This window comes from Bos indicus x Bos taurus, chromosome 18, assembly GCF_003369695.1.
Source record: "Bos indicus x Bos taurus breed Angus x Brahman F1 hybrid chromosome 18, Bos_hybrid_MaternalHap_v2.0, whole genome shotgun sequence".
Classification (NCBI taxonomy): Eukaryota; Metazoa; Chordata; class Mammalia; order Artiodactyla; family Bovidae; genus Bos; species Bos indicus x Bos taurus.
Genome location: NC_040093.1, coordinates 15,210,652 through 15,230,382, shown reverse-complemented (window position 1 = coordinate 15,230,382; position 19,731 = coordinate 15,210,652). Strand labels below are relative to the sequence as shown.

Below are 19,731 nucleotides of genomic sequence, written 5' to 3'. Positions count from 1 at the left end.
GGTTGCTGGACTCGAGCCGAGGAGGGAGGCCAATGGTGAGAGGTCTTGGGGTGGGGTCTAGAGTGTGGGACAGAGGGCAGGCTTTCCAGGCTCCAGCTGGGACCAGGCTGAGAAGGGCAGGATTTCTCTTAGAGGGGGTCTGGGTGGGGGCTGCAGCATCTGGAGAAGCTCTGTAGGAAAGCGAATGCCCACCTTGGAAGTCAAAGTCATGCGTCAACCGAGTTTGAGAGATGCTGAGATGTGTGAGTAGGTGAACCAAACTGAGACCAGAGTGGAGGCAAAACAGATCCAGGGTCCAGGGAAGGGATGTCACGAGGACAGAAGCATCTAGAACACAGGGAGCGGGGAGGGAGGAAAAGGAGGAGGGTGTTGACCTAGGAGTGTGCAGAGCCTGAAGGGTATGATACCCACCAGGGTTCTAGGAATCCTAAGTCAATAGACACTGATAAGAGGCCAGACAGGATATTCAGACAAGGTTTTATTGGAGCTCTGGCTGCATCAGGAAGGGAGTCAAACAGGTGACAAGTTGCCTTGTCTGCTTCTGGGGGATAAGGAGGTGTCGGGGCGCGTGTGGGAAATCTGGTCCATTAAGTGGGGTGAGGGCAGGCTGGGTCCAGCATTGGGCTGGAGGACTGACTGCCAGGTCTGCCCAGCCTCTTGGTGATGCTCTGTGCAGGCATCACGTCCAAGACCCCATCTTTGCTCTCCAGCTCTGAAGGGGTGACTGGAGTTTTGATCTTTTTTCTTTTTTTATCTCGTGCATCGTTTGCCCAAGCTGTTCAGGTATGTAGAAGTATATTGAGTCCCTTGTCGTTTCCTTGTTGTCTGTGGCTCGGGAAGATGTGTGTCCACGCGGAAGCACTGCAGCCCAGGTCCCAGCGTGTCTGAAATCTAGAACCTGGAGAGCGGGGAGGGGCAGAGAATCGAGGATGGGGCAGGCCTAGGACTGTGCAGAGCCCAGCGGAATCTAGAAAAGCCGGGGATGGGGGATGAGTTTAGGGGGCAGGGGGTGGAGAGAGGGGCACTGCCCTGAGGGATGGGAGGGGAAAGTCAGGGTGAGGAATAACTCTGGTGGGGGAGGGGCGGGGCTGCATTCCCAGTTTCCCTCCTTGAGGCAAATAGGGGCCTCAGGTGCATCTGGCACTGTTGGAACCGCCAGCCTCCTGAGGAGCCCCGCCTTGCGAAGCACAGAGCTTCTTGGAGTCCACACCATGGTCCACAAGCTTCCCCTCGGGGTGATCCTTAAACTCCGGGGACTCCTCCGTGGCACAGAGCTTCTCCTTCCCTCTGTTCTGACCCTATTCTGTCCCTTGAAGACTGGCGCCCGGGCCCTGCGCCCCTGACTCCTCTCGGGGCCGCCCGGGTTCCTCTGGCCCCTCTGCTGAGATCAGGAGCCCGTCTGTGCGGGCGCCGCCCCTGCTGCCCACAGGACACCTCCTCAGGGCTCCCCTCTGGAAGGTCCCGTTTGGTACCTCGCAGCCTTCCACCCCGCTGGGACTCAGGTCCCTCAGCCCTCCTACCCCCAGGACCCTGTTCTTCTAATTGCTCCTGGCTTCCCTGCAGATCTCCTTGCCAAAACTGGGCCTCTGTGTACTGGGGCCAGATTTCATCTGAGAGAGAGAGTTTTTAAGTGAAATGGAAAAACTAACTTAACTGCTTTGCCACACACGGGGGACCAAGCAGGCTAATGCCCTCAAGACTGTGTCCTGGGACTTCCGTGGTGGTCCAGTGGTTTAGAGTCCACCTTGAAATGCAGTGGACGTGGGTTTGATTCCTGGTGGGGAATCTAAGATCTCACAGCCCAGGAGCAGCTGAGCCTTCGCCCCACAGCTGGTGAGGCTTTGCGCTACAAGCAAGATCCCATCAGAGGTAGGGGCTATCCCGCATCTGCAAATGAGAACCAAGGCAGCCAAATAAATAGATAAATAAAATAAAATATTAAAATAAATAAAAGGCCGTGTGTCTGGTGGAGGGTTTTGAGGAGTCTTATAGTGTTCAAGGAGCAGATCCTGATCAACTCGAGGACGCTCTTCTCTTGGGTCCGTGATGAGGTCTCGGGGGGCAGCACAATCACCCTTGTGGTTCCAGCCGGTCTCAGGTCTTCCTGCTTGTGGGCGGCATCGTTCACTTCTTCCATCTGGCAGAGGTTTCAGATTCTGTGAAAGGGGTCAAAGGTCCTGGCTCTGAATACTATCGATAGCCCTTGAGGCAGAACTAACAGTCCATGAGTTTGTTTAATAGCTATGATATTATTATTTTGACTTCTTTGACAGTTTCCTTTATTTCTGCATTTTCTCACTTCTATGAGTAAAGGCATTCTTGACTAAAGTTGTTGTTCATAGAAGAAAGGCAGGTGCACATGGGTGGGGATCTACAAAGGCCTCCTAAGTTCCTTCTGGGCTACAATTCCAAGGGGAGTCAACCTATCTGATTTGAGGAAAGGACACAAGAGCTGGAAATAATCTCAAGTACCAAGCTTTGTTAGCATCAACAGTTTGTGTTAAGGAAATATTATTTGTCTCTTTGATCACCTTGTCCTAGCCCCCGGACAAACATTTGCAAAATATGAAAGCATATTACAATGAGAATAATGATTAAGGATTTGCGATATTTTTCAAAAGGGTCCTCTTATTTTAGAGGACAACAAGCAAGATGAGTTTTCGCGTGTTTCCATCTGATAAATATGCGGTGTCCCAGTGGTCCTTGCTGTGAGGCTAGAGCTTGAATGGCCTCACTCACAATTAGTGTTGCAACTAGAGAAAGCCCGCACTAGCAATGAAGAGCCTGCGTGCTACGTCAAAGACCAGCCTCCAAGAATGAGTAAATAAGTAAATCATAAAACCACATGTACAAAAAAGAGTCTCAGACTGAATTCCAGAAGACAAGGAACCAACACCATTCTAACCTCAGGAAGTCCAGGCCCAAATCCTGTCATTTGATTTTGCTTGCCGATTTCTCTCTTCATAAGGGCCCCCAAATATGAAGATTATTGCAAATGTCAGGAGACAGTCATTTTTATTTACCTGATAAGGCTGCTCAGAGTTAAGCATCTCTAACTTCTGGGGAAACCAAACGAGAGAAAAGTAACATATTTTCGTTTTACTCACAGAGGGCATTTATTCAATTGCTGTCAATCATTAGTAGCTTGAGGGGAAGGGCTGGGCTTTATCTAGAAAGCTAACGCATCAATGATATTTCAGAGCAAAAAAAAATAATAATAATAATAATAACCCATAAACTTTAAAACTATATTTACAAGTTGACTCAGTATTTCATCTTTTGTTAAATACTTTTATAATAGCAGCAGGTTTTTTAAATTGGGATTTTAAAATATCTTATCCAGTTAGCTGCCTGGTATAATGTAAACTGATCAGACATCACTGCTTGTCAGAATGCTCTCTCCTATGAATCTTGTTGGAGATGAAGACCTTTTGCAAAACCATCAGAGTACAATAACTATGTGTGACTGACTTAAAGACTGAAAGATATAGTGATACAACTGAGCAGAATGTAATGGGTTAAGAAACTTGGTTACAATAACCAGATTTATGACTTGGTAGTAAAACTTGGCATGCCCTGGTATGTCCTAATTATGACATTGGGACCTACCAGGTTTGTAGGAATTTCTTTTTTTTTTTTTTTTTAGCAAATCTCTATTAATAATATCCATCCCAGTATAATCTGAGAAGGCTTCTCATTCACTTGATAATGCTTCCCATGGTGTTTAACATACCAGTGATGCTAGTTAATCTAATATTCCCCTCTGAGATGCCTCACAGTTCCTCTGGAACACTCGGAGTTAGCTAGAGAAAGAGACTTACCATCTGTTCTCCAAGGCAGCTCATATTCCAGGAAAATTGTGTTCTGTTAACAGAGAGAGAAAACCAAATTCCAGAATTGTTGCAGCTTACTATTAATAATAAAAGTCATTTACTCAATTAACTTATATTTAATCTTCATCAATCCTGAAATGTACGCAATTCTTGCTAAAGTCACATCATGAGAAAGCTGGGCTGGAAGAAGCAGAAGCTGGAATCAAGATTGCCGGGAGAAATATCAATAACCTCAGATATGCAGATGACACCACCCTTATGGCAGAAAGTGAAGAAAAACTAAAGAGCCTCTTGATGAAAGTGAAAGAAGAGAGTGAAAAAGTTGGCTTAAAACTCAACATTCAGAAAACTAAGATCATGACATCAGGTCCCATCACTTCATGGCAAATAGGTGGTGAAACAGTGGAAACAGTGGCTGACTTTATTTTTGGGGGGGCTCCAGAATCACTGCAGATGGTGACTGCAGCCATGAAATTAAAAGATGCTTACCCCTTGGAAGGAAAGTTATGACCAACCTAGACAGCATATTAAAAAGCAGAGACATTACTTTGCCAACAGAGGTCCGTCTAGTCAAGCCTATGGTTTTTCCAGTGGTCATGTATGGATGTGAGAGTTGGACTGTGAAGAAGGCTGAGCGCCGAAGAATTGGTGCTTTTGAACTGTGGTGTTGGAGAAGACTCTTGAGAGTCCCTTGGACTGCAAGGAGATCCAACCAGTCCATCCTAAAGGAGACCAGTCCTGGGTGTTCATTGGAGGGACTGATGCTGAGGCTGAAACTTCCATTTATTTTTAGTAGATATTGAATCATATCACAGTAGCACAATCCCTTAAAACCGAAAATCAAGAAATAGGCAATTTAATTTTTTTATCAACAGTATATTTTATAACGTATAAGACATGCATATCTTAGGGCACAGTTTTTCTTTTTGTCATACGAGATATATACTTAATAAATTCAAAAATGTTTAGTGTTTTTTCATAAAAGGAAAGGTAAGTAAACATAGACTTGTTCAGAACTCAATGTTTCACTGTTTTCTCTAAAATTGATTTACATTTTCAATGAATTCTCATCATTAAATTTAATTTAACAAAACTATAATGGTTTAAATTCCTGAGCGTCCAAAATACAAAGTGTAATTCTTTTCAAGAGCTTACCTAAAAGCTTATACACCATTTATCTCAGTTATTTATGACAGTTATCAGTGTGAGTGAACTTTCTTGCTGACAACTTTTGCCACAGGTATGACCTAGTGACTAGCGGTAGAACTAAGTACAGAAAAGAATGTTGGTGTCTCGTGTCTCCAGTAATCAGACACAGTTAACAAGCTAAACTGATGTCAGTACCACACAGAGACTTAATACTGGACATTTGCCAGATTTTGTGACTCAGAAATACTCCATTTGTAAGTGCTTATTGTACTTTGAGTCAATGGAATAGAGCTCATTTAGAAGTTAACCTCAGGAATGTTTTCTAAAGACAAAGACACACACGGAGACATACACACGAGCAGAGATCTGTTTCATCATTTTACTTTTCATGAATCAGGCACTGCAATTAAACTTGTCAGTTGATGAAAAACAGAGAGAACCGTCAAATGTTCACACTTGAGGCCAAAGGCTTCTTTTTCTTTCCTCCTTCCACCCGTCTCCCGGCTCGGTTTCAGTTCTTCGAAATAAGCCAAGGCTGAAACGCAGGCAATGTGGGCTGTGTTTGTATTAATACTTAGGGACATGGTGAGGCTTAACATCAACTTTTCTCCTAAGAATATCTTTGTTCTCTCAGGGTGAGTGTTCTAGAAAACTAAAGTGTGTCATCAAGCCACTCTCTCCATCTGCACATGCAAAAAGAACCAGTTCTGAAATTTCAAGAGTTTCATCTCAACCATTTTCCCCAAAGTCTAAAGAATATTGTGACTACATACTGTTAAATTCTTTTGTCCTTATTGATAGGTTTAAACGTGTAGGTTGACCAGTCATCTAAAATGTGTCCTACGAGGTTATCAGAGGGAATCAAAGGAGCATTTCCCATTTTTGATCAGACACCTATGAGCCAAATGCAAACCAGACCTCATTAGCTGGTGGAAACCTTATATGAGGGGGAAGACACCAGAAAGCATAAAGCTCAGAGTGGCTGTTTCCAATTCCCGCCAAGTCCATGACCTTAGTCCTTAGACCTCACAGGTGGGATTTCCAACATGAAAACTAATCAGACAGGCACTCAGTTTTCCCCAGATGGAAACAAATGTTCCTCAGATGGACATGTTGAAGGAGCCTTGGATACACAGCGGGGGACTCACCCAGATGCTGGTCGAGATGTCTCGATGTCCCAGACGTTGTCTTTCTCCTTCCTCAAAATAATTCCTTGGGGCAGCGAAATTCAAGCTGGTATGGGCTGGAAGAAGACAGGAACATCCTTGAGGCGAAGGTGGCCTCCCCACCCTCTAGGGCGGCCCTTCCTCTTCCCTCCTCTACCGCCTTGGTGTCCCCACTGCCTGCTTGGTGGACCGAGTATGACTGGGGCTCAGCCTTCTTGACACGGGTCCTCGGGGATCAGGCCTCTGAAGGAATCTTCCCAGCGTTCCAACCTTCTGGAAAGAGGCTGCGTGGAGGAAAAATCTAGAGAGTGTGATGGAGCCAGGGGACACCCAGGGGGGGTTACCCCTAAGCCAACCCCACACGGGACTCCAAATTTGTTACCCAAATTCGGCCTCTGCACACCAAGGCGGAGTGGAGTCTGTAAGAAAGAAGTTTGGGTGAAGTAGAAAGAAAGAGCTTTACTGCTTTGCTAGGAAAAATGGGCCACATTGGCCTAGTGCCCCCAGAGCCGTGAGTGCCAGCCTGGAGTGGGTATGTGGAGTCTTTAGTGTTTATGGAGCCCTGGCTGGTGTTGAGGCAGTGGGGAGGCCGCAGCATCAACCTTCTTGTTCCAGCCAGTCTGGGGTCTACCTGCTGTGGGCAGCAGTTCACTTGTTCAGCCTGGTGGGGGTTTCGGTAACTGCAAAATAGCTCACACATAAGGCACAGAACACTACCAAGAGACCTTGAGGAAGAAAAGTCCTTGACTTTGTGTGATGGCTCCAGTATTATTATTTTGTCTTGTTTGACATTTTCCCCTTCAGGATTTTCTCACTGCTCTGATGAAATTTATTCTTTGTTTTCCCCCATCCTCGCCAGAACGCATGAGGGATCTTTGTTCCCCGACCTGGATCCTACCTTCAGCCCATGAATTTGACTGGTGGAGTCTTAGCCACCAGACCACCATGGAAGCCCCTAAATGGATTATTTGGTGAAAGATTTCCTACAGACAAAAGGCTGGTGGAGGACTTGACTGGGGTTTCTTCTGGGAAAGCCTCAGTGGGTCCTGCTTGGTTACAATCTGGCCCTTCCCTGGTCTGCCCCTGCCTGGCGTCTCAGCCCTCCAGGAGAAGGAAGTCGGCACAGAAACAGGCAGGAGGCCACAGGAGAGTTCAGATGCTCTTTATTTCTTTAGGGAGAAGTGTACACGTTGTCAGGGTGGCTGAGCGGTAAAGAATATGCCTGCAGTGCAGCACATGACGGGCACTTGAGTCTGGTCTCTGGATGCGTAAGATCCCCTGGAGTAGGAAATGGCACGCCACTACAGTATTTTTGCCTGGAAACCCCATGGGCATTGGAGCCTGGGGGGCCACAGTCCAAAGGGTCGCAAAGAACCACTGAACAGGCACACAGGCAGGAAGGTAACATTCGTGCGGTGCCGGTAACAGCAAACTTTCGGTTTCTATATTTGTCCTGGTTCTTACAGTGGAGGAACCAATACAGGAAGGCAAGCTGGTAATCTTTGCCTCCTGAACACTGTTACCATCATATCAGTGATGTCTCTCCAGGTTCAAATCAGTCTTGTTGGTTAGGCAGGCACATTTGGAATGTGTAAATCATAAATCTTGATCACAAAGATCCCACAAAAATAAATCTTTTAACATAAAAACGTGTAAGATTTCGCAAAAATAGCATAGATACTGAAGGGGTAGATAAATAGAGATTAAACCGTAAAGACTTCAGGTTGTTTGTGACCAAACATTGCCTTAAATATATACAAGGTCTTCTTCTGTAAAGAACTCAGGCCCAGCTGGTTCCATGCCACGGAACCTATCTTTTGTAGGGCCCATCCCACCAAACATTTGACTAGGTGTTTAAGCAGCCGTTTGAAGGGCGTCCGGGCCTGCTCCATTCTATATAATTGTAATTTATCTTCTACAAATTTACTTATTTTCTCTGTGAGAACATCAGCAAGTGTATTTTGAAGAGTTTCCATTAGCTCGGTCTTGGTGAAAGAAATCAATGTCTCCATGCCAAAACACTGAGCTTCTCTGAGTGTGTCTGTTCCCCTTAGTCCAAGTCCTCTATTTATTTGCTCTCAAATCCTGCACTTTTTATCAGACAAACTAGGCTACTTTTGTAGCTCTTTTTAGCAGGCAAAAAAAAGGCTCTAAAGGGCAGCTGGAAATCCCCACTTCAGCAAGTCCCCAGTTCAGGAAGTCCTCAGTTAGAGTGCATTTCTCACTGTGCTCTTAAATATGTTCACCAAGATTTAAATGTTCAACCATCTGTTGAGTGTTACTACAACTACCCTAGCTTTACTTCCCTGTGACTCATTGTGGTCACTGTGACTCATTGTGGTCCTTGTCCTAAGGGTGTTTATTGCAGACGTAAGTTTAGAGCCTCATATGTGCCTCCTCTTGTCTCTTGTCTGTCATAGGCCTTTTTTAGTCCCTGTGTTACTTCTTGTGCCCAGTCTCATTTTCTCTTCATTGTCCTGCCAGGAGTTTGCTTTAATGCAACCATCTCTGACTTTGTTCATTCTTTCTAATACATATTAATGAGACACTGAGTAATTTGATTTGGCTTTTCTTTCTTTTTTCCCTTAAAGTGTTCTTCTTTTCCCCCTATTCTTCTTCTTCTTTTTTTTTTAATTGTGTCTGAGTACAGTATTCTTGCCTGGAGAATTTCATGGACAGAGGAGCCTGGTGGGCTACAGTCCATGGGGTCACAAACAGTCCAACATGACTTAGAGACAAAATGAACAAAAACACTATAGACACGTTTTACTCTTTAGAATGGAAAATTATATTAATCAACAAACAATTTAGAGAGTAGTTCTGATAAGGAGATGTCAGTTGTCAGACTTAAATGAAAAACTTTCAACCTCTTAGTTTCTTATATAGGGATTAAGGAGAATAACTTTATTCCTTCGGGATTTTATTTATAATGGTTTCTAAATTTCTTCCAAAATTATGGCATATTACAGTGCATCTTACTGGTCTTTTATTTTTTTTCCTATTATGCATTTTACTGGTCTTTATGATTCATAAATACCGTCTCCAAAATTTTTGGGTGGCTACTGTTTTATAGTTAGCTTTACAGAAAATCATATGGCTGGTCTGTTCTCTTCAGAAATTCATAATAGGGATGGCTTTTCTTCCTCCAGCTGTTTGCTTTTCTATCAGTTCTATTCAGTCACTCAGTCGTGTCTGACTCTGCGACCCCTGGATTGCAGCACACCAGGCCTCCCTGTCCATCACCAACTCCCAGAGCTTGCTCAAACTCATGTCCATCGAGTCAGTGATGCCATCCAAACGTCTCATCCTCTGTCATCCCCTTCTCCTCCTGCCCTCAATCTTTCCCATAATCAGGGTCTTTTCCAATGAGTTAGTTCTTCACATCAGGTGGCCAAAGTATTACAGCTTCAGCTTCAGCATCAGTCCCTCTGATGAATATTCTGGGTTGATTTCCTTTAGGATTGACTGATTTTGATCTCTTGGCTGTTCAAGGGACTCTCAAGAGTCTTCTCTAACACCACAGTTGAAAAGCATCAATTCTTCAGCGCTCAGCTTTCTTTATGGTCCAACTCTCACATCCATACGTGACTACTGGAAAAACCATAGCTTTGACTAGATGGACCTTTGTCTGCGTAATGTCTCTGCTTTTTAATATGCTGTCTACGTTTGTCATAGCTTTTCTTCCAAAGAGCTGCTGCTGCGGCTGCTGCTAAGTCGCTTCAGTCGTGTTCGACTCTGTGCAACCCCATAGATGGCAGCCCACCAGGCTCCCCTGTCCCTGGGATTCTCCAAAGAACAAGCATCTTTTAATATCATGAGTTTTCTCTAGACTTGGAGAAAAAAATATTAAGAAAAAATAATCAGAGATCTAGGCAGTGATTTTCTATCGGATGCATAGCTATGGAAGTGACTTCATTAAGACAGAAAATATTGAACACATATGATTATGTCAGTGATTATGTCATATGATTATGATTTTCTTTCGGATGCATAGCTATGGAAGTGACTTCATTAGGTCAGAAAAATACTGAACACATATGATTATGTTAGTGATTATGTCATATAATTATGTCAGGTGTTATCATAGAGGTGACAGTGACTGGAATGCATGTGTGTGTGTGTGTGTGTGTATACTTATAAGCACACAGTAAATTTAGAGGAAGATAGATGAAAATTTGGAATTATTTCTTTAAAAAAAATTCTTGTAAATCGTGCCGCTACTTAAATATTCAAGGAATTCAAAAAATTAGGTAGTTATCATAAAGTGTTCCTTCTCATTTGTTCTACTGCAACTGGCAACAAAAGAGAGAATATTAAGCCTTCAGTTCAGTTCAGTTCAGTCGCTCAGTCGTGTCCGACTCTTTGCGACCCCACTGTGATTCAATGAATACTTGTATGCCTCTCTCCCAAAAAATTTTTAAAGTTGAGGTAGTATCAGACTTAATAAATATGTGTAAATAATTTTTATTAGTATTCTCATTTTAATGAAAAGTGAAAGTCGCTCAGTCCTGTCTGACTCTTTGCGACCCCATATAGTCTATGGAATTCTCCAGGCCAAAATACTGGAGTGGATAGCCTTTCGCTTCTCCAGGGGATCTTCCCGACCCATGGATCTAACCCAGGTCTCCTGCATTGTAGGCAGATTCTTTACCAGTTGAGCCACAAGGGAAGCCCAAGAATATTGGAGTGGGTAGCCTGTCCCTTCTCCAGTGGATCTTCCTGACTCAGGAATTGAACCGGGGTCTCCTGCATTGCAGGTGGATTCTCTACCAACTGAGCTATGAGGGATGCCTATTTTAATGGAGGTACTGTTCATCTGGTGCAATCCATTCTTCTCTTTCTCATCCTTTTAAAATTGCATATATAAGATGTATGTTTTGTTCTGATGCATTGAATGCTGTTTTAAACATTTTTAGTGTGTGTATATGAGCTAATGTTTGATTTGTTTCTGTGTAGCATGATTGAAGATAATAATGGGAAAATCCACATTTTTTTCGTCCTTTGGAAATGTGTATTCTAACAGTTTTTAAGAATATGCATTTATTTTGTATATAATAAATTAGCTTTGTATATGAAAATGGGTTTGAATCAAATAAAAAACGATGTTACTTTCTTCAGCTCAAAAAAATAAAGAACTAAGAAAAATAACAAAAATTTAAAGGACAAAGAAAATAAAGGTCAAAGGAAAACATTCAGTGTCTGTGAAAATGCCCTAAAGAATCAACGTCAGGGATAGTTCTGTAAGGGCAAACTTCGGCCAGGATGATAAAGAGACAATGAGACTGGTCATGATAAGCAGTGCTAGGAACAAAAAGGGAAACGATGACAGACAACAGAATAGGAGGGTATTGTGAGCATGTTTATTGCAAGTACTTGTCAAGGAAGATATGAAGTCACACCAACAAATGTGAACTGAAGGCAAACTGAGTCACAAAAAAACAAAAGTAGGGCAGGTGTTTCTGAACTTCAAAAGTTAATGCTAAGCCTCATCGGACGCACAGAAGATAAAGCTGACCATCAACTTTTCTCCTAAGAATATTTTTGTACTCTCAGGGTCAGTGTTCTTAAAAAAAAAAAAGTGTGTTTCAAGCCTCCTTTCTCTAATAGCACATGGAAAAAGAGCCACTTTTGCAATTTCAAAGGAGTTTCACCCACAAAAGAGATGAGGTTCTTCTTTTTACGGAATCTCACTTTAAACAGAACATTTTAAAAAATGTATTTAAAGAATACGCCAAACCTTGTTTGACAGAGGTGCTTTACAATTTCTCAAGGCACTAAAACATGTTCATTTGGACATTGCAATATGGGAACAGATGAACTCATCTGCAATACAGAAAGAGTTACAGATGTGAAAAACAAATCTTATGGTTACAAAAGGGAGGTGGGGAAGGAGAAAGTAATGGGAAGATTGGGGCCGACAAGTGCACACTACTGTATATAAAATAGATAATGAATAAGGACCTGCTGTATAGCACAAGGAACTCTATTCCATGCTGCATAATCAGCTATGTGGGAAAAGAATCTCAAAAGAGTGTATATATGTAAAACTGATTCCCTTTACTTTACCCCTCAAACTAAGACAAACTTGTAAATCAACAGTACTCAAATACAATTAAAAAAAAAAAAGAAGAAGAAGAATAGGGGGAAAAGAAGAACACTTTAAGGGAAAAAAGAAAGAAAAGCCAAATCAAATTACTCAGTGTCTCATTAATATGTATTAGAAAGAATGAACAAAGTCAGAGATGGTTGCATTAAAGCAAACTCCTGGCAGGACAATGAAGAGAAAATGAGACTGGGCACAAGAAGTAACACAGGGACTAAAAAAGGCCTATGACAGACAAGAGACAAGAGGAGGCACATATGAGGCTCTAAACTTACGTCTGCAATAAACACCCTTAGGACAAGGACCACAATGAGTCACAGTGACCACAATGAGTCACAGGGAAGTAAAGCTAGGGTAGTTGTAGTAACACTCAACAGATGGTTGAACATTTAAATCTTGGTGAACATATTTAAGAGCACAGTGAGAAATGCACTCTAACTGAGGACTTCCTGAACTGGGGACTTGCTGAAGTGGGGATTTCCAGCTGCCCTTTAGAGCCTTTTTTTTGCCTGCTAAAAAGAGCTACAAAAGTAGCCTAGTTTGTCTGATAAAAAGTGCAGGATTTGAGAGCAAATAAATAGAGGACTTGGACTAAGGGGAACAGACACACTCAGAGAAGCTCAGTGTTTTGGCATGGAGACATTGATTTCTTTCACCAAGACCGAGCTAATGGAAACTCTTCAAAATACACTTGCTGATGTTCTCACAGAGAAAATAAGTAAATTTGTAGAAGATAAATTACAATTATATAGAATGGAGCAGGCCCGGACGCCCTTCAAACGGCTGCTTAAACACCTAGTCAAATGTTTGGTGGGATGGGCCCTACAAAAGATAGGTTCCGTGGCATGGAACCAGCTGGGCCTGAGTTCTTTACAGAAGAAGACCTTGTATATATTTAAGGCAATGTTTGGTCACAAACAACCTGAAGTCTTTACGGTTTAATCTCTATTTATCTACCCCTTCAGTATCTATGCTATTTTTGCGAAATCTTACACGTTTTTATGTTAAAAGATTTATTTTTGTGGGATCTTTGTGATCAAGATTTATGATTTACACATTCCAAATGTGCCTGCCTAACCAACAAGACTGATTTGAACCTGGAGAGACATCACTGATATGATGGTAACAGTGTTCAGGAGGCAAAGATTACCAGCTTGCCTTCCTGTATTGGTTCCTCCACTGTAAGAACCAGGACAAATATAGAAACCGAAAGTTTGCTGTTACCGGCACCGCACGAATGTTACCTTCCTGCCTGTGTGCCTGTTCAGTGGTTCTTTGCGACCCTTTGGACTGTGGCCCCCCAGGCTCCAATGCCCATGGGGTTTCCAGGCAAAAATACTGTAGTGGCGTGCCATTTCCTACTCCAGGGGATCTTACGCATCCAGAGACCAGACTCAAGTGCCCGTCATGTGCTGCACTGCAGGCATATTCTTTACCGCTCAGCCACCCTGACAACGTGTACACTTCTCCCTAAAGAAATAAAGAGCATCTGAACTCTCCTGTGGCCTCCTGCCTGTTTCTGTGCCGACTTCCTTCTCCTGGAGGGCTGAGACGCCAGGCAGGGGCAGACCAGGGAAGGGCCAGATTGTAACCAAGCAGGACCCACTGAGGCTTTCCCAGAAGAAACCCCAGTCAAGTCCTCCACCAGCCTTTTGTCTGTAGGAAATCTTTCACCAAATAATCCATTTAGGGGCTTCCATGGTGGTCTGGTGGCTAAGACTCCACCAGTCAAATTCATGGGCTGAAGGTAGGATCCAGGTCGGGGAACAAAGATCCCTCATGCGTTCTGGCGAGGATGGGGGAAAACAAAGAATAAATTTCATCAGAGCAGTGAGAAAATCCTGAAGGGGAAAATGTCAAACAAGACAAAATAATAATACTGGAGCCATCACACAAAGTCAAGGACTTTTCTTCCTCAAGGTCTCTTGGTAGTGTTCTGTGCCTTATGTGTGAGCTATTTTGCAGTTACCGAAACCCCCACCAGGCTGAACAAGTGAACTGCTGCCCACAGCAGGTAGACCCCAGACTGGCTGGAACAAGAAGGTTGATGCTGCGGCCTCCCCACTGCCTCAACACCAGCCAGGGCTCCATAAACACTAAAGACTCCACATACCCACTCCAGGCTGGCACTCACGGCTCTGGGGGCACTAGGCCAATGTGGCCCATTTTTCCTAGCAAAGCAGTAAAGCTCTTTCTTTCTACTTCACCCAAACTTCTTTCTTACAGACTCCACTCCGCCTTGGTGTGCAGAGGCCGAATTTGGGTAACAAATTTGGAGTCCCGTGTGGGGTTGGCTTAGGGGTAACCCCCCCTGGGTGTCCCCTGGCTCCATCACACTCTCTAGATTTTTCCTCCACGCAGCCTCTTTCCAGAAGGTTGGAACGCTGGGAAGATTCCTTCAGAGGCCTGATCCCCGAGGACCCGTGTCAAGAAGGCTGAGCCCCAGTCATACTCGGTCCACCAAGCAGGCAGTGGGGACACCAAGGCGGTAGAGGAGGGAAGAGGAAGGGCCGCCCTAGAGGGTGGGGAGGCCACCTTCGCCTCAAGGATGTTCCTGTCTTCTTCCAGCCCATACCAGCTTGAATTTCGCTGCCCCAAGGAATTATTTTGAGGAAGGAGAAAGACAACGTCTGGGACATCGAGACATCTCGACCAGCATCTGGGTGAGTCCCCCGCTGTGTATCCAAGGCTCCTTCAACATGTCCATCTGAGGAACATTTGTTTCCATCTGGGGAAAACTGAGTGCCTGTCTGATTAGTTTTCATGTTGGAAATCCCACCTGTGAGGTCTAAGGACTAAGGTCATGGACTTGGCGGGAATTGGAAACAGCCACTCTGAGCTTTATGCTTTCTGGTGTCTTCCCCCTCATATAAGGTTTCCACCAGCTAATGAGGTCTGGTTTGCATTTGGCTCATAGGTGTCTGATCAAAAATGGGAAATGCTCCTTTGATTCCCTCTGATAACCTCGTAGGACACATTTTAGATGACTGGTCAACCTACACGTTTAAACCTATCAATAAGGACAAAAGAATTTAACAGTATGTAGTCACAATATTCTTTAGACTTTGGGGAAAATGGTTGAGATGAAACTCTTGAAATTTCAGAACTGGTTCTTTTTGCATGTGCAGATGGAGAGAGTGGCTTGATGACACACTTTAGTTTTCTAGAACACTCACCCTGAGAGAACAAAGATATTCTTAGGAGAAAAGTTGATGTTAAGCCTCACCATGTCCCTAAGTATTAATACAAACACAGCCCACATTGCCTGCGTTTCAGCCTTGGCTTATTTCGAAGAACTGAAACCGAGCCGGGAGACGGGTGGAAGGAGGAAAGAAAAAGAAGCCTTTGGCCTCAAGTGTGAACATTTGACGGTTCTCTCTGTTTTTCATCAACTGACAAGTTTAATTGCAGTGCCTGATTCATGAAAAGTAAAATGATGAAACAGATCTCTGCTCGTGTGTATGTCTCCGTGTGTGTCTTTGTCTTTAGAAAACATTCCTGAGGTTAACTTCTAAATGAGCTCTATTCCATTGACTCAAAGTACAATAAGCACTTACAAATGGAGTATTTCTGAGTCACAAAATCTGGCAAATGTCCAGTATTAAGTCTCTGTGTGGTACTGACATCAGTTTAGCTTGTTAACTGTGTCTGATTACTGGAGACACGAGACACCAACATTCTTTTCTGTACTTAGTTCTACCGCTAGTCACTAGGTCATACCTGTGGCAAAAGTTGTCAGCAAGAAAGTTCACTCACACTGATAACTGTCATAAATAACTGAGATAAATGGTGTATAAGCTTTTAGGTAAGCTCTTGAAAAGAATTACACTTTGTATTTTGGACGCTCAGGAATTTAAACCATTATAGTTTTGTTAAATTAAATTTAATGATGAGAATTCATTGAAAATGTAAATCAATTTTAGAGAAAACAGTGAAACATTGAGTTCTGAACAAGTCTATGTTTACTTACCTTTCCTTTTATGAAAAAACACTAAACATTTTTGAATTTATTAAGTATATATCTCGTATGACAAAAAGAAAAACTGTGCCCTAAGATATGCATGTCTTATACGTTATAAAATATACTGTTGATAAAAAAATTAAATTGCCTATTTCTTGATTTTCGGTTTTAAGGGATTGTGCTACTGTGATATGATTCAATATCTACTAAAAATAAATGGAAGTTTCAGCCTCAGCATCAGTCCCTCCAATGAACACCCAGGACTGGTCTCCTTTAGGATGGACTGGTTGGATCTCCTTGCAGTCCAAGGGACTCTCAAGAGTCTTCTCCAACACCACAGTTCAAAAGCACCAATTCTTCGGCGCTCAGCCTTCTTCACAGTCCAACTCTCACATCCATACATGACCACTGGAAAAACCATAGGCTTGACTAGACGGACCTCTGTTGGCAAAGTAATGTCTCTGCTTTTTAATATGCTGTCTAGGTTGGTCATAACTTTCCTTCCAAGGGGTAAGCATCTTTTAATTTCATGGCTGCAGTCACCATCTGCAGTGATTCTGGAGCCCCCCCAAAAATAAAGTCAGCCACTGTTTCCACTGTTTCACCACCTATTTGCCATGAAGTGATGGGACCTGATGTCATGATCTTAGTTTTCTGAATGTTGAGTTTTAAGCCAACTTTTTCACTCTCTTCTTTCACTTTCATCAAGAGGCTCTTTAGTTTTTCTTCACTTTCTGCCATAAGGGTGGTGTCATCTGCATATCTGAGGTTATTGATATTTCTCCCGGCAATCTTGATTCCAGCTTCTGCTTCTTCCAGCCCAGCTTTCTCATGATGTGACTTTAGCAAGAATTGCGTACATTTCAGGATTGATGAAGATTAAATATAAGTTAATTGAGTAAATGACTTTTATTATTAATAGTAAGCTGCAACAATTCTGGAATTTGGTTTTCTCTCTCTGTTAACAGAACACAATTTTCCTGGAATATGAGCTGCCTTGGAGAACAGATGGTAAGTCTCTTTCTCTAGCTAACTCCGAGTGTTCCAGAGGAACTGTGAGGCATCTCAGAGGGGAATATTAGATTAACTAGCATCACTGGTATGTTAAACACCATGGGAAGCATTATCAAGTGAATGAGAAGCCTTCTCAGATTATACTGGGATGGATATTATTAATAGAGATTTGCTAAAAAAAAAAAAAAAAAAGAAATTCCTACAAACCTGGTAGGTCCCAATGTCATAATTAGGACATACCAGGGCATGCCAAGTTTTACTACCAAGTCATAAATCTGGTTATTGTAACCAAGTTTCTTAACCCATTACATTCTGCTCAGTTGTATCACTATATCTTTCAGTCTTTAAGTCAGTCACACATAGTTATTGTACTCTGATGGTTTTGCAAAAGGTCTTCATCTCCAACAAGATTCATAGGAGAGAGCATTCTGACAAGCAGTGATGTCTGATCAGTTTACATTATACCAGGCAGCTAACTGGATAAGATATTTTAAAATCCCAATTTAAAAAACCTGCTGCTATTATAAAAGTATTTAACAAAAGATGAAATACTGAGTCAACTTGTAAATATAGTTTTAAAGTTTATGGGTTATTATTATTATTATTATTTTTTTTTGCTCTGAAATATCATTGATGCGTTAGCTTTCTAGATAAAGCCCAGCCCTTCCCCTCAAGCTACTAATGATTGACAGCAATTGAATAAATGCCCTCTGTGAGTAAAACGAAAATATGTTACTTTTCTCTCGTTTGGTTTCCCCAGAAGTTAGAGATGCTTAACTCTGAGCAGCCTTATCAGGTAAATAAAAATGACTGTCTCCTGACATTTGCAATAATCTTCATATTTGGGGGCCCTTATGAAGAGAGAAATCGGCAAGCAAAATCAAATGACAGGATTTGGGCCTGGACTTCCTGAGGTTAGAATGGTGTTGGTTCCTTGTCTTCTGGAATTCAGTCTGAGACTCTTTTTTGTACATGTGGTTTTATGATTTACTTATTTACTCATTCTTGGAGGCTGGTCTTTGACGTAGCACGCAGGCTCTTCATTGCTAGTGCGGGCTTTCTCTAGTTGCAACACTAATTGTGAGTGAGGCCATTCAAGCTCTAGCCTCACAGCAAGGACCACTGGGACACCGCATATTTATCAGATGGAACACGCGAAAACTCATCTTGCTTGTTGTCCTCTAAAATAAGAGGACCCTTTTGAAAAATATCGCAAATCCTTAATCATTATTCTCATTGTAATATGCTTTCATATTTTGCAAATGTTTGTCCGGGGGCTAGGACAAGGTGATCAAAGAGACAAATAATATTTCCTTAACACAAACTGTTGATGCTAACAAAGCTTGGTACTTGAGATTATTTCCAGCTCTTGTGTCCTTTCCTCAAATCAGATAGGTTGACTCCCCTTGGAATTGTAGCCCAGAAGGAACTTAGGAGGCCTTTGTAGATCCCCACCCATGTGCACCTGCCTTTCTTCTATGAACAACAACTTTAGTCAAGAATGCCTTTACTCATAGAAGTGAGAAAATGCAGAAATAAAGGAAACTGTCAAAGAAGTCAAAATAATAATATCATAGCTATTAAACAAACTCATGGACTGTTAGTTCTGCCTCAAGGGCTATCGATAGTATTCAGAGCCAGGACCTTTGACCCCTTTCACAGAATCTGAAACCTCTGCCAGATGGAAGAAGTGAACGATGCCGCCCACAAGCAGGAAGACCTGAGACCGGCTGGAACCACAAGGGTGATTGTGCTGCCCCCCGAGACCTCATCACGGACCCAAGAGAAGAGCGTCCTCGAGTTGATCAGGATCTGCTCCTTGAACACTATAAGACTCCTCAAAACCCTCCACCAGACACACGGCCTTTTATTTATTTTAATATTTTATTTTATTTATCTATTTATTTGGCTGCCTTGGTTCTCATTTGCAGATGCGGGATAGCCCCTACCTCTGATGGGATCTTGCTTGTAGCGCAAAGCCTCACCAGCTGTGGGGCGAAGGCTCAGCTGCTCCTGGGCTGTGAGATCTTAGATTCCCCACCAGGAATCAAACCCACGTCCACTGCATTTCAAGGTGGACTCTAAACCACTGGACCACCACGGAAGTCCCAGGACACAGTCTTGAGGGCATTAGCCTGCTTGGTCCCCCGTGTGTGGCAAAGCAGTTAAGTTAGTTTTTCCATTTCACTTAAAAACTCTCTCTCTCAGATGAAATCTGGCCCCAGTACACAGAGGCCCAGTTTTGGCAAGGAGATCTGCAGGGAAGCCAGGAGCAATTAGAAGAACAGGGTCCTGGGGGTAGGAGGGCTGAGGGACCTGAGTCCCAGCGGGGTGGAAGGCTGCGAGGTACCAAACGGGACCTTCCAGAGGGGAGCCCTGAGGAGGTGTCCTGTGGCAGCAGGGGCGGCGCCCGCACAGACGGGCTCCTGATCTCAGCAGAGGGGCCAGAGGAACCCGGGCGGCCCCGAGAGGAGTCAGGGGCGCAGGGCCCGGGCGCCAGTCTTC

General features: G+C 43.2%; 2 long non-coding RNA genes across 8 annotated transcripts; one reads left to right on the top strand and one right to left on the bottom strand.

Annotated features, from left to right (window-relative positions):
* Nucleotides 1-4,556: 4,556 nt before the first annotated feature.
* LOC113876464 lies at nt 4,557-6,845 on the bottom strand. Of its 4 annotated transcripts, none has more exons than XR_003506512.1 (3): nt 6,131-6,845; nt 5,335-5,517; nt 4,557-4,659 (listed from the first exon to the last, which is right to left on the bottom strand). It is a non-coding gene; the product is annotated as an uncharacterized LOC113876464 (long non-coding RNA). The 4 variants fall into 4 exon arrangements; XR_003506513.1 differs by having other exon boundaries at nt 5,366-5,517; XR_003506511.1 differs by lacking the exon at nt 4,557-4,659 and having other exon boundaries at nt 4,689-5,517; nt 6,131-6,432; nt 6,531-6,845.
* A 7,354-nt stretch (nt 6,846-14,199) lies between these two features.
* LOC113876463 lies at nt 14,200-16,490 on the top strand. Of its 4 annotated transcripts, none has more exons than XR_003506509.1 (3): nt 14,200-14,914; nt 15,528-15,679; nt 16,386-16,490. It is a non-coding gene; the product is annotated as an uncharacterized LOC113876463 (long non-coding RNA). The 4 variants fall into 4 exon arrangements; XR_003506508.1 differs by having other exon boundaries at nt 15,528-15,710; XR_003506507.1 differs by lacking the exon at nt 16,386-16,490 and having other exon boundaries at nt 14,200-14,514; nt 14,613-14,914; nt 15,528-16,356.
* The last annotated feature ends 3,241 nt before the right edge of the window (nt 16,491-19,731 follow it).